This window comes from Mustela putorius, unplaced genomic scaffold, assembly GCF_011764305.1.
Source record: "Mustela putorius furo isolate JIRA1106 unplaced genomic scaffold, ASM1176430v1.1 tig00003987_pilon_pilon_pilon, whole genome shotgun sequence".
Classification (NCBI taxonomy): domain Eukaryota; kingdom Metazoa; phylum Chordata; class Mammalia; order Carnivora; family Mustelidae; genus Mustela; species Mustela putorius.
Genome location: NW_025422126.1, coordinates 16,515,123 through 16,530,611, shown reverse-complemented (window position 1 = coordinate 16,530,611; position 15,489 = coordinate 16,515,123). Strand labels below are relative to the sequence as shown.

General features: G+C 43.9%; 1 protein-coding gene across 5 annotated transcripts in view; it reads left to right on the top strand.

Moving 5' to 3' along the window:
* ME3 (malic enzyme 3) overlaps positions 1-15,489 on the top strand; it is a 218,813-nt gene that overhangs the window by 26,562 nt on the left and 176,762 nt on the right. The window lies entirely within an intron of this gene.

The window sequence follows — 15,489 nt, the reverse complement described above, 5'->3', positions numbered from 1 at the left end:
TTATTACGCATTTTGTTCTACTCAGCACCTACAATCCAGTAGAGAACATCTGCCCCCCACGGGTCAGGAGGCTAGAGAACAGGGGTGGTGGCGGGGAGGCACGTTCTCCAGCCTCCTGCTCCCCCCCCGTCTCCCGCAGTGATCTGGGTTCATCAGTGACCTAGGCGGTACGTCCTCTCCAGTATCTTTCCCATTCATGCCCTTCCTGCCAGCCTTGCCTGCCCCCTTTCCAGGGTCTGTGTGGCCCCCATTTTTTCTCCCCCAAGGACTCCTGGTGAACTCTCACTTCCTCTCAGCCCTCCCCCTACCCATTGCCTCCCTATTGCTGACAGACCCAGGCAGCCCTGTACAGGCACCAACCTCAGCCTGAAAAGCCCTTTGAGAATCCTGACACAGGCCTCTAGTAGCTCACTCACACTTATTAACATGATTACTCAAGGAATAACTACGGTTTCTGAGGAGAAATGCTTGGATGTTGCCATTCTGAGAAGACGCCAAGAAGTGTGTTTTCTCTGGGCCAGAGGCCTCATTTGACAAATCGGTTTCGTTCTGTTGATTTTTCTTGGCATTTGGACGTGTCTGAGGTAAACACTGTGGGAGGTTTGGTTTTTTACCTGAAATTGTAATGTTGCTTTTGGGCTTGGAAGCTCGTGTATAAAGCACCCAAGTTGCTGTTTAATCTCCACAGCGAAGAAAAGGCCAGAAACAAACCCCTAGGGGTCTTTTTCATGGAAACCCAGAAGTGGTGCCATCCATAGCAGGATGAGGGACACAGGAGAGTCACTGGAGACAAAATCCAATGAGGTGTCCAGCTCAGGCCCCTGGGGTGGGAGCCCCAAGCCTGCAGAGTCCATCTGCATTGATACAACTCTTCGAGCGAGTGTTCTCAGTCAGGGTCTTGTGATCAGAAATCCAAACTGTTACTGCTCGCTCCTTTTTCCTTTATTAATACGAGCACTGAGTCAAGATGGCTCCTACGCTGCCAACGTGGCCTTGAGCTCTCTTCATTAGGACTTTGTTGGGGGGCGCCTGGGTGGCTCAGCTGGTTAAGCCTTTGTCTTCGGCTCAGGTTGGTTCTGGAATGGAGTCTCATGTTGGGCTCCTTGCTCAGCAGGGAGCCTGCTTCTCCCTCTGCCTGCAGCTCCTGCTGCGTGTGCTCTCTCTTTCTCTTTCTCTCTGACAAATAAATAAATAAATAAAATCTTTTAAAAAAGAAGAAGAAGAAGAACTTTGCTGGGAAACCCCATACAGAAAACAGGTAACAGCAATGAAAAAGGTTCACTGGGGGGATTTAGATCTTTACTTACAAGTAAGTCGTTGTTTGCAGAGCCCCTGTATTTCCCTGGGTTCTAGAGCTCTGAGAGCTCCAGGCCTGGTTCAGATGTGGTTTCCTCTCCTGTGTGCTTCATACAGCTTCATTGTCACACTGCAGGGATAGCCTTAAACCTCAATAGTTCACGTTTTATTATTCATATCCAACTTCAATCACAGTTCCTTGCCCGTCAGAGCTGACTAAGGAGGTGCCTGGCAGGAGCAGGTGGGCCGTACGCTCAGCCAGCAGGGTCATTTCTGAAGGCTGCCTTATTGAGTAAGAATGATCGCTTTGCCCAAAACCTCAGGCACCCCTGGCTTGTATCAGCTGGGCCACATCTGACCTCTGGAAGCAATGCCAGAAACCCAGGGCTCAGCAGAAACCCAGGACAGACAGAACTGACTTTCAGATGGGAAGACAGTGTAGACTGGCTAACGCTGTTTCTTTCAGAGAGGAAAATCAGAGTTTTAAGTGGTTGGTCTTCATACAGTGCTTACGGCTCCCGGTGATGAAGGAACTTGTAACCAGTCTAAGTGTACCTGTTCCTGGGAGATAATAGGAAATCTAAGGTGGAGAAAGGGCATCTTGTCTAAAGCTTAACATGTGGTCAGTCGTCTTTCTTCAGCTTAAGAGAGTGTTCCTAAGTTGTTTTTAAACTGTTTTGGGGGGTGCCTGGGTGGCTCAGTGTGTTAAGCCTCTGCCTTCAGCTTCAGGTCATGATCTCAGGGTCCTGGAATCGAGCCCTGCATCAGGCTCTTTGCTCAGTGGGGAGCCTGCTTCCCCCCTCTCTCTCTGCCTGCCTCTCTGCCTACTTGTGATCTCTTTCTCTGTGTCAGATAAAAAAAATAAAAATCTTAATAATGATAAACAACTGTTTTCTAAAGCTTTTCCTTAAGAAAACAAATGATTAGAAGCTCTGCATCTTTCTCTTGCAATGTGTTTTGAAACCCCATAGAGAGAGCCACGCCTCTGGGAATAGTCCAGCTGCTCTAAATGTTATAACAAAGGACTACAAGTTCAGGGACATGAACCCAAAATACTAGACATTCTCATGACCCCTGTGAGAGAGATAGTAGGGCTCCAGTTTCCAAGCCTGGGTTTTCTTTTCCCAAAAGACAAATCATCACGCAGTCCCATTGAATTCTCTGTATAACCAGCCAGCTTTTGTAGGAGCAAGGGGAGGGGGTGCATGAGGCTCACAGGTTTTTGTCTGTGGGGACTATGGGGTGTGTCCATGGAGAACATCATCAGGGAGGAAGAATGGACTGGCTCCATGCTTGAGCTAATCAGATGACAACCATAGTCACCTTCCTTGTTTGGTTTTTTTCATCCCGTATTTGCCAACAGGAAATACTAGATTTAGAGGCTTTTCTCCATGTGAAGTTTTTCCCATACCTGTGTAAACTTTTCTGTTGGTAAGACTGGGAAACTAGAGCCACAGAAGCCCATAATTTAGTCAAGATGCACATAGTGGAGGGTTTGGAACACTGGTCTACATAAATCCAGAGTCTGCCTTCCCACCTCCTGTCTTGGTTACCTAATCCATTACCTAGAAAGGAGATGGAATCCTAGACAGGTGACCAGAACAGAAACATTATATTAAAGTTTCCAGGGAGGACGAATGTCTGGATCAAGTTTTTAGTTATCAAATCATCTACAAGGTCAGGGGCAGACACAACTGTAGGATGCTGGTTCTCAACCTTGATGGCACTGAATTATTTGATGAATTTTAAATAATACCAATGGCAGGTCCTACTTCCAGAGATTTCAGTAAAATTTGTCTGAGATATGGCCTGAGCATCAGACATTTTTTTTTAAAGATTTTATTTATTTGACAGAGAAAGAGAGAGATCAGGCAGAGAGGCAGGCAGAGAGAGAGAGAGAGAGGAGGAAGCAGGCTCTCTGCTGAGCAAAAAGCCCGATGTGGGGCTCCATCCCAGGATGCTGAGACCATGACCTGAGCCGAAGGCAGCTGAGCCACCCAGGTGCCCAGCATCAGATATTTTTAAAAAGCTCCAAGGTGAGGGACACCTGGGTGGCTCAGTGGGTTAAAGCCTCTGCCTTCGGCTCAGGTCATGATCCCAGGGTCCTGGGATCGAGCCCCGCATCTCGCTCTCTGCTCAGCGGGGAGCCTGCTTCCTCCTCTCTCTCTGCCTGCCTCTCTGCCTACTTGTGATCTCCCTCTGTCAAATAAATAAATAAAATCTTAAAAAAAAAAAAAAGGCTCCAAGGTGATTCAGATGTGCAGCCAAAATCGAGACCCACTGCTTAGGAAAAACAGAAATGGTGTCTTAGTTCTAGCGGTCCCAGCAGTACTGGGGAGGAGGTGGACGCAGGACAGGCAACAGAAATCAGCCAAGGCTGGGACCCAAACTGTCACACTAACTACTTGCAGTGATTTCTGTGGGTGCCAAAAGGTCGACTCTTATGTACAAGCTTGTTACTATTTTGTGTACTTAAATCTTGACTCTCCAAACAGATTATAAGATCCCTCAGAGTTTGAAATGCCAGTACCCAAAAGATGTCTACCATCTCTGCCATCATCCCCAAACTCTGTGATCAGGAGGGCAGGACCTATAGTTATTCTTAATCTCCCAGGCTGCAGAGCAAAAAGGCCTGGCCCGTGGTGCCTAGAGGTGGGGAGGATGGGAGCATCTTCATCTAGGGGCATGGTCATCCATGGAAAGGGTAATATTAATTTATTAATATTAATTTATTCCAGAAGCCCTTCTGCTTTGGTGTCTGAAATGGGGATATGTTTGTGTACACTGTAACCAAAGCCACCCTTTTCTGGCAAGTTCGTGGGTCTCTTGCCAGAACGTTAGCCTCCCTGCTTCTCCTTTGGTGCAGGTACACAGGCTTCTGCCTCACAGCAAATCAGCTGGTGAGGAGGGCCTTGGCAGAGAAGCTGTAAGGAGATTCACAGGGTCCGGCGGGTTGTGATTTTGAGGTTGATACTGAATCCTTCAGAGTGAGGAGAAAGGGGCAGACTTCACAAGTCAGCAAAAAAACGCTGCCAAGAATGTGCTTGCCAAGTAGCTGTGTACATGATTCTCAGAGCCTTGGAAATTTCACTGTGTGTCTGATTGAAAAATTACATTTGTGGTCTCAGGCCAGGCAAGAATAAAAGAAATAACATACTTAATATTTGTATGCTTCTGGGCTGAGAAACTTTTAGTTTGAAAAAGTTGTTCTCCCGAAGTTGAAAATCACAAAGGACAAGCAACTTTGGTTAGAATTTTGTCAGAAGTCCAGCACAGTCCTCACGGCCATGATACAGAGGGGCTCGAAGAAGGAAATTGTTGAGCAACTGTTTGATTCACAAGTTAGATCCTTGCCACACACTATGTTACCCATGAAGATATTTTCAAAATACAAATATGAGACTATCACCCATCTGCTTAAAGCCTGTCCGTGGCTTTCCGGAACCTTGTGGAACACAAAACCAATCCATGGCATGGCCTACAGGGTCTTGCTGGACTGGTCCCATGCTACCCATGGTCTGTCTGCTCCTTCCTGCTATGGGGCACCGACAGGCATGCTTCTCTCTCCCACGCCCCACACCAAAGCCTCTAGCCACTCTTCACCGGTTGGTTCCGGCCCCTCCTTCAGATCCCAAGGGAAGTGTATCTGTGAGGCTCTAGGCAGGAGTCTGAAACCACACCAGTTATCTGATCCAAGGGGCTATCCTATAACAAACCACTGAACAACGGCAAAATCATTAACTAGATAAATAAAAAGAATAAAAAGGAGATTCCAAGGTGGGGCTGGGAAACTATGGCCCACGGGCTAAATGCAGCTCATGTCAGGCTTTAATGACCGGTGAGGTCAGAATGGATTTTACATCAGTAAAAAAAGCTGTAGAAGTCCAATACACAACAAAGACAGCACGGGGCCCAGAAAGTCTGAAGTGCTTGCTCTCTGACCCTTCACAGAAAAGTGTGACAATCTGCGCTCTGAGGCATCACGGGGGTGACGGCTGGGAGACGCAGCTACCACCCCTCGGTTTGCGGGAACAGAAGTGGAAATTCCTAAAACGCAGAAACTTCAAGAGGTGGCCCAAAGGCCTCCGACCCAGACCAACTATTGTCTCTGAGGTGGGGCATGGTGGCGCAGAGGACCTCAAGCTCCGCCTAACTGCTGCCTCAGGCAAGACCATTGCTGCTGGCCCAGAAAGCGCTGCAGGGACACATGCCACATGCAGGTACAGGGAGCCTGCAGAAGCGCGCCAGGAGGCAGGCAGGAAGGAGCAGGCCCTTCTGTCCCCTCCAGGCTTCCAGTCTCCCTCCATTGTGCCCTCCAGTAGAGCCCAGCATGAAGGCAGCATTCCAGCCCCCAGATCACAGCACAGACATTTGGGGAGCAGGTTTGGAGCATAATCATGCAATACTTGATGCAGGAAGCCTTCCCTGAACTTCCCCGTGTGCTCGGTGCCCTCCCTCGTGTCTTTATTCCATGGCGTGTCTTTTCTCCGCAGCTTTTCCGGCGGGAACCGGGGGGTCATAGCAAGTGCTTTACACGGTGCTCACTGCACCCGCACAGTTCTAAGTCCTTTCCAAGATGAAATCTTCCCAACAACCAAAGACAGATACTCTGTCATGCCCATTTTACAGATACTGAAATGGAGGCATACAGACATGAAATAACTCATGGCTTGACTCAGCTGGCAGTCAGAAAAACCAGCCTGTGGACTAAGGCGGTTTTGCTCCAGGGGTCTGTGTTGGGAAACCACCCTCGACTGCCCCTCAGTTTCATTTTACATCTGTGAATCTTGAGTCAGTGTTGTGTTTCCCTCACTAGACTGGCTTCACGAGGGCAGACATCAGATCTCTTCCCGCTGACCGTTGTGTCCCCTGGGCCCACCGCACAGTCTGACACACAGAAGGCTCTCAAGAAATACTTGTTGAATGGATAAATATGGGGGAATGGGAGTCCAAGAAGAGGGAAGCTAACGGTTAACTGTCCGAGCTAGGATTCCAACACCGATGAACTGGACTGTGGAGCCCGTATTCTCCCCAGCCATGAGCGAGCCCACGAGGGCTTGCCAGCCAGTGATGCATGAAGTTCCCGAGGATGGCCTTGAGGCACTATAAATTTCCCACTGTTCTCTGTATTTTGAACAAATGATAGTGTTCCTTGCGGTCTTCGGGCTATCCAGAATGTGTGACCAGCTATAATTCTGCATTCCCTGGTCATGCCGCATGAGAGAAATCATTATGCTCTATACAATCTCCAAACCAGGGAGTGGGGCCTTCCAGCAAAGCTTTCTTTCTTTCTTTTTTTTTTTTAATTAATTTCTTTTCAGTGTAACAGAATTCATTGTTTCTGCACCACACCCAGTGCTCCATGCCATACGTGCCCTCCATAATACCCACCACCTGGTTCTCCCAACCTCCCATCCCCTACCCGTTCAAAACCCTCAGATTGTTTTTCAGAGTCCGTAGAGCCCTTCATGCTGGGCTCTACTGGTTCACCTCCCCTTCCAATTTCCCTCATCTCCCTTCTCCTCTCCATCTCCCCATGTCGTCCTCGTTATTTGTTATGCTCCACAAATAAGTGAAACCATATGATAATTGACTCTCTCTGCTTGACTTATTTCACTCAGCATAATCTCTTCCAGTCCCGTCCATGTTGATACAAACGTTGGGTATTCGTCCTTTCTGATGGAGGCATAATACTCCATAGTGTATATGGACCACATCTTCCTTATCCATTCATCCGTTGAAAGGCATCTTGGTTCTTTCCACAGTTTGGTGACAGTGGCCATTGCTGCTATAAACATTGGGGTACAGATGGCCCTTCTTTTCACTACATCTGTATCTTTGGGGTAAATACCCAATAGTGCAATTGCAGGGTCATAGGGAAGTTCTATTTTTAATTTCTTACGGAATCTCCACACTATTCTCCAAAGTGGCTGCACCAACTTGCATTCCCACCAACAGTGTAGGAGGGTTCCCCTTTCTCCACATCCTCTCCAACACATGTTGTTTCCCGTCTTGCTAATTTTGGCCATTCTAACTGGTGTGAGGTGGTATCTCAATGTGATTTTAATTTTAATCTCCCTGATGGCTAATGATGATGAACATTTTTTCACGTGTCTGATAGCCATTTGTATATCTTCATTGGAGAAGTGTCTGTTCATGTCTTTTGCCCATTTTTGGACATAATTATCTGTTTTGTGTGGGTTGAGTTTGATAGGTTCTTTATAGATCCTGGATATCAGCCTTTTGTCTGTACTGTCATTTGCAAATATCTTCTCCCATTCCGTGGGTTGTCTCTGTTTTCTTGACTGTTTCCTTTGCTGTGGAGAAGCTTTCGATCTTGATGAAATCCCCAAAGTTCATTTTCACTTTTGTTTCCTTTGCCTTTGGAGACATATCTTGAAAGAAGTTGCTGTGGCTGATATCGAAGAGGTTACTGCCTACATTCTCCTCTATGATTCTGATGGATTCCTGTCTCACGTTGAGGTCTTTTATCTATTTCAAGTTTATTTTTGTGTACGTGCTGGGAAAATTGAACAGCTATATGTAGAAGAATGAAACTTGGCCGTTCTCTTACACCAGCAAAGCTTTCTGAGACACACACCATGTTAACTGACGGTGGTTATGTCTGATGAGGAGCTTAGCAATGGGGGCAGGGATTCTTATCCTTTTTATTCTACATACAGCATAGGGAATAAAATATTTGGACTTCATTTTCAAATAGCACACTAAAAAAAATCTTTAATTTAAAATATAGAAAAAATCATGTTCTTTTAGCAAATTGAAACAAAGTTAAATGGTGCTCATGACGTCAGGTCCACATTCTCACCCATTGGCATGTCCTCTGCTGCTCCCATCTGCATCTCTGGTCTCTCTTCTCTCTTCCCGAGAAAGCTCAAATACTTGCTGGAATCCCCATGCTTCATTTTCTCTGTTCTTGCAACCTTTTGCAGTACTGTTCTACTCAGAACAAAGCCACCATCCCTACAACTGTATACGAGGCCCTCTGTGATCTAGCCCTCGGAGCAGCCCTTTGGCCCTGGCTCTTTTCCTCGGTCTGATGCCAGAGCAGAAGCTCAGGGGAACTGGAGGGAAACAGCCGAGAAAGACAGAAGAATGGAGGGGTTTTACTAACCTTCGTTCATTGTTAACCTTCCAACTCACTAATAAAATTTAGTCGGTAAAATAGCCAGTTTTCTGCATGGACTATTTTAAGACCAGAGAAATAGATCTTAGTTCCCTGTGCTGGTGGTTTCAGATATTCCTATGAACAGAAGCAGCTCCAGAAACTCTGTATTAGATGTGACCCCGGGTAGTAATCTCATTGCCCTTGGTGGGGGGTATGGGGGAGTCATCTCAAAACTCCATTTGTATGGTAAGCATATTGTTTTTAGTTGATTCTGTATTTATTAGGTTGGAGAGGTCTGTTAGAGAATTCACAAATTTCAAAGTCACTGCTAGTGAAAGTAGGGACTACATCTCTTCTGATTAAAACAAACTTGATCTAGATTAAGTAAAATAGAGAACCGAAGGCTAGAGGGGTGTCAGACAGATCCAGTCACTGGCACTCGGAGCAGGCCTGGGGGAACACTGGAACCAGGGACTGGGAGGCCCTCAGAATGCTCCAGCTTCTCTCCTTCCTTATTGCCAACAAGCTAATTTCTTCGACTTCTCAGTTTCTCATTGTGGGAAATATGGCTGCTTCACAGCTCCCAAGTTTACATTAAAATGCCAATTTCAAAGAGATACTAACTCGGCCATCTCTTAGTCCCAGTACTAAATTATAAGAGAGAGAATGTACTGGTCCAGCCTGAGTCGGGTGGCCACCCCTAGTCGAGTCACTGCTGGAGGGAAGAGGCCGCACTATACGTCTGGGCTGCCAGAGGGTGCGTGGGGTCGTAGTGATGATATTCACTGTGTTAAGGAAAAGGCATTTGTAATCACCATAAGGAAACGTGGATATACCCAGAGAGTTTGATAGCTGCTTGCTATTGAACTTACCTACTGATTAAGCTGTGGATTAAGCTGTTACTTCTATAACAGTGCCTTCGTTATTTGACTCTTGACCGTCTGGTAGCTTCAAACAGTATGAAACAAAATAATAATAATTATAGTAGTAATAGTAATAATAATAATAATAATAGCAAAGACTTACCTTGTACCTTAATAAACCAGACCCAATTCTAAGCACTTTGCTCTTTGTTAATTCATCTAAATTAATCCTCACAACAATGGCATCAGGTGGATGTGATTATGATTTCCATTTTAAAGATGTGCTAACTGAGGCACAGAGGACAAAGTCTTTTACTCAAGGTCACACTGGCAGTAAGAGGTGGATCCAGGATTCGAATCCAATAGCCTAGCTCCAGAGTCTGTGTTCCCGGGAGAGTGGTAGAGAATGGCTGAAAGGCTCCAAAGACAAAGCTGGAAAGACATTCTGGGTTGGATCCATTCACCAAATAACCAAGAGGGACTCATCGGCTGATGATGGCAGCTAGGGCTAGGAAGGAGATGCTGCACCAGAAAGTGAAGAGGCAAGAAACCATCACAAAAATATGAATGGAAGGAGAAAAAGACTAGGCAAAAGAGGTGCTTGTGAGGCAGTGTGAAGTCGGGAAACCATAGCACAGAACTGGCAAAAAGCAGAGAAACACCATCCCAGTGTTTTTCAAAATTTGGTCCTTAGACCTACAAGCCCTTGGAAAAAATGCAGTTATCTGGCCCCTACTCTGGACTGAATCAGAAGTTTATCAAATCTCCCAGAAGACCACAGGATTTCGCAGACATTGTTAGGCACTCATTTCATGATTGTCCTGAGGGAGCCGCAGACAGCTTTGCGCACCCCCAGGACCCTGGAGGCCTCACTGCATGTGGCAGTGTCTTCCCTAAACCAGCTTCTGGGGCAGGGAAGTGTGTAGTATGATTTCTAATGATGCATTGATAGTAAGATCTCAAAGGAGAACCCGGACTGCGAAGCTTTCATTCTAGCTTTGTCACAAACTAGCCATGGCAGATACCTAAGGTTTCTTTTGTCAAGGTTGGATATAGGTTAGACTGGACCAACGGAAGTATCTGGAAAAGTCCTTCCACACATGTCCTTCCTTCAGTCCTGCTCTCTTCCGCATCCTGCTCTGCCCAGGGCAGACAGTAAACAATCAGACACTCCTGACTGAGCTCACTTCCCTGTATTAATCACAGTGCCCCAGGCACCCACTGACAATTGCTTAAAGTTGGCCTCCCTTTGAAACTTATATGTTATCTCTACGGTAGATGATCCACAGAGTTTTTGTAAACTCTGAAAATTCATAGCGTTCTTCAAGGAAAAAAAAAGTAATTTCATTGTTTGTCTTAAAGGGTTCATTTTCATTCCTATAAAAATTCATGCAATAACTGTTTTCATATTTTGATTTTCTTAAGTCTCAAGCAGACCTTCTCTCTCCCAATTATTCCAATCTAGACTGTAATTATGATTTGAATGTTGTTTGTACTGAAAACCCTGTAAATCTTCATTATTCAGTTATGCTAAGACGTTGGACTAACTTGACTGTAAACTTATGTTTTAGAGCGACTTGAATGTGAATACAGCTTTATTTAGAAGGACAAGTGTAAAGTTTAAAAGCAGGGGGGCATGGATGGCTCAGTCAGTTAAGTGTCTGCCTTCAACTCGGTCATGATCCCAGGCTCCTGGGATTGAGCCCCACCTCTGGCTTCTCTGCTTCTCCTTCTTCCTCTGTCCCTCCCCCTATATGCACATGCTCCTGCTCTCTCTCTCAAATAAATCAATAAATGAATAAATAAAAATATTTAAGAAAAATTTTTAGAAAGGAAAGAAATCCTTAAATTTTAAAGTATTTTAGGTAAAAAATATAAATAAAAACTTTCTGGGGCGCCTGGGTGGCTCAGTGGGTTAAGCCACTGCCTTCGGCTCAGGTCATGATCTCAGGGTCCTGGGATCGAGTCACGCATCAGGCTCTCTGCCCAGCAGGGAGCCTGCTTCCCTCTCTCTCTCTCTCTCTCTCTCTCTGTCTGCCTCTCCATCTACTTGTGATCTCTCTCTGTCAAATAAATAAATAAAATCTTTAAAAAAAAAAAAAAAACTTTCTGAAGTGTTGAAACCAGGCCTGGCCTGCTGATTCCTTATAAATTCTTAGACCGGTTGTAAATAATTCAAAGTTTTGCTTTTTTGTTTAAGAATACTAAGGATGATGCTTATAAACTAGCAAGCCTAAGGAGAAAAAAGTTTTTAAAATATGGTACAGTTGACCTTTATTGTTCTTAAGTTCCACGAATTCTGTGCCAATAAAAACATGAGTTTTCTTTCTCCCATTGGCACTGGGTTGAAATTGCTGAAAATGGTGATTTTGCTCCTTTTATTAACCTCAAGGAACATTGTGTTGGGATGGGAAATGAATATTTTAAGCAGGCAAACTATCTTCCCAAAGCAATTATGGAGAAATCTGGAATTGGCCTGAGTAGGTGGGTTTTGATACTCTGATTTGGACTCAAAACTGAAACATTTTGGTTCTGGACACTCCTTTGTGAGGTCTGGAAGGGTTCCCTTGATATCAAGTATGTCCTGGATCCAAACCCAGACCTTATTTCCGAGGAGGCCGAGTCCCGATCTTGGGCTGTGTTCCATTATTTAACCAATCGCAAGGCCTGAGAAACCTCACACTCTGATGGGAAAATGTTCTAAGACAAGTGGCCCTGGGTCAGATGGAGCTTATTATGTGAAGCCTCAGGAAATTGGACTAAGGCCCTGGAGGGCAGAGAGATTGGCTGAATTAGTAAAATGTCTGAATTATAAAGTGTTTGACCAGAAAAAGATGTATTTTGTGAAGAAACACAAGTAGCTGAGACTAACTCCTTAATGAGCCTTGCCTGGTAGAGATGCCTAGAAGGTGAACCTTCCCTTTGTAATCCGCAGAATAAATACAAAATGAAGCATGTGATCAACTTTCTTAAATGATTGTTCACTTCCGCCTGATCTCCGTTCTCCCTGCAACTCTATGGCATGACGGAAAGAGGAGTGCCTCTGTAATCCAGCAATCAGAGTTCAGACGCTAGCTCTGAATTCTCTCGCATAAGGCCTGACGTATTAGGAAAGAGAAGACGTATATTCTAATACACTAGAAAGGGGAAGACCCTCTAAGGAGACAATGTGACAGCAGCTAACAGTGGTAACTGATGCCATAAACTGGTGCTTAAACTCTCTGATCTTCAGTTGGCTCATCTGTAAAATGGAGCCATGGCCTCTGCCTCACAAGGAAAATCCAATGGCCCATGAGCCCCTACCTGCTTGTCCTCTCCACAGGGCAGTTTCATCTCCTCCTGGTCTTTCTCTTGCTATGCCACCTGGTCAGCCAGCCTCCCGGCTCTTCTCTATTCTGGCTTTATGGGCTTTGCTGCTCTTTGTCCTCAGCCTGGAACCTGCTTCCTCCACTTTGCTCAGCATACCCCCTCCCCTCCTTCAAGTGCTCCTTCTCACAGGCCAACTTTGACCAACGTTTTTAAGACTGTGACCTGCTCTACTGGCCATGTCTCCCTCTAGATCTTCCATATCACATTTGACTTTTTTTTTCCTTAGCATTCATTGCTAATATACGTCTTTGTTGACTTACTATGTTTATTGCTTATTATCTGTCTCCCAACCGAAGTATCCTTTAAAAGGGGTAGAGAGTTTTATATCAGTTTCTTTCATTGATGTTGCACCTAAAAGAGTGGCTGGCACAGAAAAAGACACTCAATATAATACATTTTTTTTTTTTTAATGAGTAAATGCAAGCTAAGTCTCCAAGCAACCAAAGAGCCTATGCAACACAACACATGTGATTTATTCTGAGAGTGGCCCTGGAGTCCCTTGCACAGAACCCTGTTGGCCCTTAGTTTTGGTATAATCCCCCTAAATAGGCTCTCTGGTTTCCCACCTTACAACATTTTAGAAAAGGGAAGATATTAAAAGGTGGCAATGTGACAGCAGCTAGCAGTGATCACTGACACCTTGATCACAAGAGAGGAGATGGGAAACTTAGAAACAAGCTGGAAAAATTAGATCCTATGTTTGAGACCATTTTATGAAGGCAAATAGCCCCAGAGGACTTCATTCACATGTAATGTTAGGCATTTATGGCATTGAGAATGGTGATTACAGTTGTAAAGATAAGGTTGAATAATGTTCATCAAACCCTACTTAAGATAAAAATATGTATCATATACTGCAGTTCAGTAGGATGTGGAGTGAATGCCTAGTAAGTTCCAGGCACTGGGCTTGGTGCTAGAGATTTAAAGGAAGATGTGTTTTGGTAGTCTGGAGTGTGAAAGAGATAATGTAAACACTTTTAATTTTGTCCAGAGATATTGAAGTTTTAGCATTTAAGAAGGCACAATTAATTACACTGGAAAATTTACTTAAATAAAAGAGCTCATTCCCTGGATAAGTTGCTATGAATTAGTGCGAATCCCAAAGTTGGAAGAGCATTAGTCAGCCAATCAGGCTTACACCAGAAGGATACATTTGCCGCTCTAATTAATGTAGGGTATTTGATCCAAGCTCTTAACTTCTCTCCACTTACCAAAGGTACCATGTTGACAAGTAAGGTCAAATTTGGTGACCAAAAGAGCACTGACATTAGTTGCAATCATATTTTTAATACTCTAACACTCTATCATGCAGTTTCAGTATTATTCTGTAATTTTTCATATGAATAGTTTTTTCAGCAATGAAGTTGCCGATTCCTTAACATTAGAAACAAGGTCATAAATGTGACCAGGTCAGTGTTGTGTATGTTCAAATTTAGATCTAGCTAATATTTATTCTTTGTCTCCTATATGCAAGCTCTGTGCAAGGCATTTTTCCCACTATCTCATTTACTCCTTATATTGTTTTGTAAAGAATCTTGTGATGTAGATATTCTTATCACAATTTCTGGACTGAGGAAACTGAAGCTACTTAGGTTATTTATGCCCTACCTCTTGTAAGTGGATTTGAATTCAGGCCCTAGACTTCAGGCTAGGATCAGTGGTCTTGAATAATGAGCTTTGGTCCTGCCCTACTTAGTCTTCACTGAAGTTTAATGTCATCTCAGAATATTTTTTTGATCTTGGATTATTTATTTTCTTTTTGTCATTTGGACCCCACTTGTAGATCGAGTTTCACATCTGTGCTGCGGTTTAGCACCCAAAAAAAGAAATTTTATATATGATAGAGCCAGAATGTATTTTTCTTTATCCTTTGGTTATTTTTCCTTTCCTACTCACATAGTTTGTGGTTAAATTATTTTCCTTAGACTTTCATACTAAAATAATTTGTCTTTGGGTAGAAGCCAAGCACAGACCATTTTCAATTCTCTACAAGATTGTTTTTCTAAGCAGTTCAAATGAAAGAATTCCCATGCCTCACAATGGGCATTTGTAAGTTGGTTATTTTGGGCAGTCAGTGCTAGAATGTAGTCTCATTTCAAAACCTTGCATCTTCTTACTACACCTTCCCTGAGGAAACGACCCAATAGCTACATAGAAAACAAGAGCAGTGACCTAAAAGCCCACACCAGTTACTGTTTCCAGATTCACATAACAGTTTCCTTCATGTTGAGTTTGAAATTTTAATGAGGTTAGTTAATTTTCCACTTTCTACATAGCTATGCATAAAAATTTCTTCTTACCTTAGAGGGAACTAAGAACTGGAATGAAGAACCCGTGAACTAAACTAATCAAAATAATCCCATGGTTTAGACTTATCAAGCACTTATCTCATACCAGGAATAATGCTAAGTGATTTATCTACCTTATTATAGTTAAGACCTACAACCCCCTGTGGTAGATGAACAAACACTCAAAGAAATAATTTGTCCAAGGTCACTCAGCTGTAACAAATGCCAGATCTGGGACTCAAAACCAAATCAGGTTGGCTCCAGAACCCCTTCTATTCACCTCCTTAAACAAAAAAACAAACAAACAACAAAGATTGTTATTTTGAAATATTTTAGACACAAAAAAGTTACAAAGAAAATACAGAGAGTTCATGTATACCCTTTACCCAGGTTGGCACATACATTTCCAGAATCATTTATTAAAAATAAGAAATGGATGTTGGTACATCGCTATTAACTAAATTCCAGATTGTATTTGGATTTTATCAGTTTTTCTTTCTTTTTTTTTTTAAATTAACATATTCTGTATTATTTTCCCTGGTGGTAG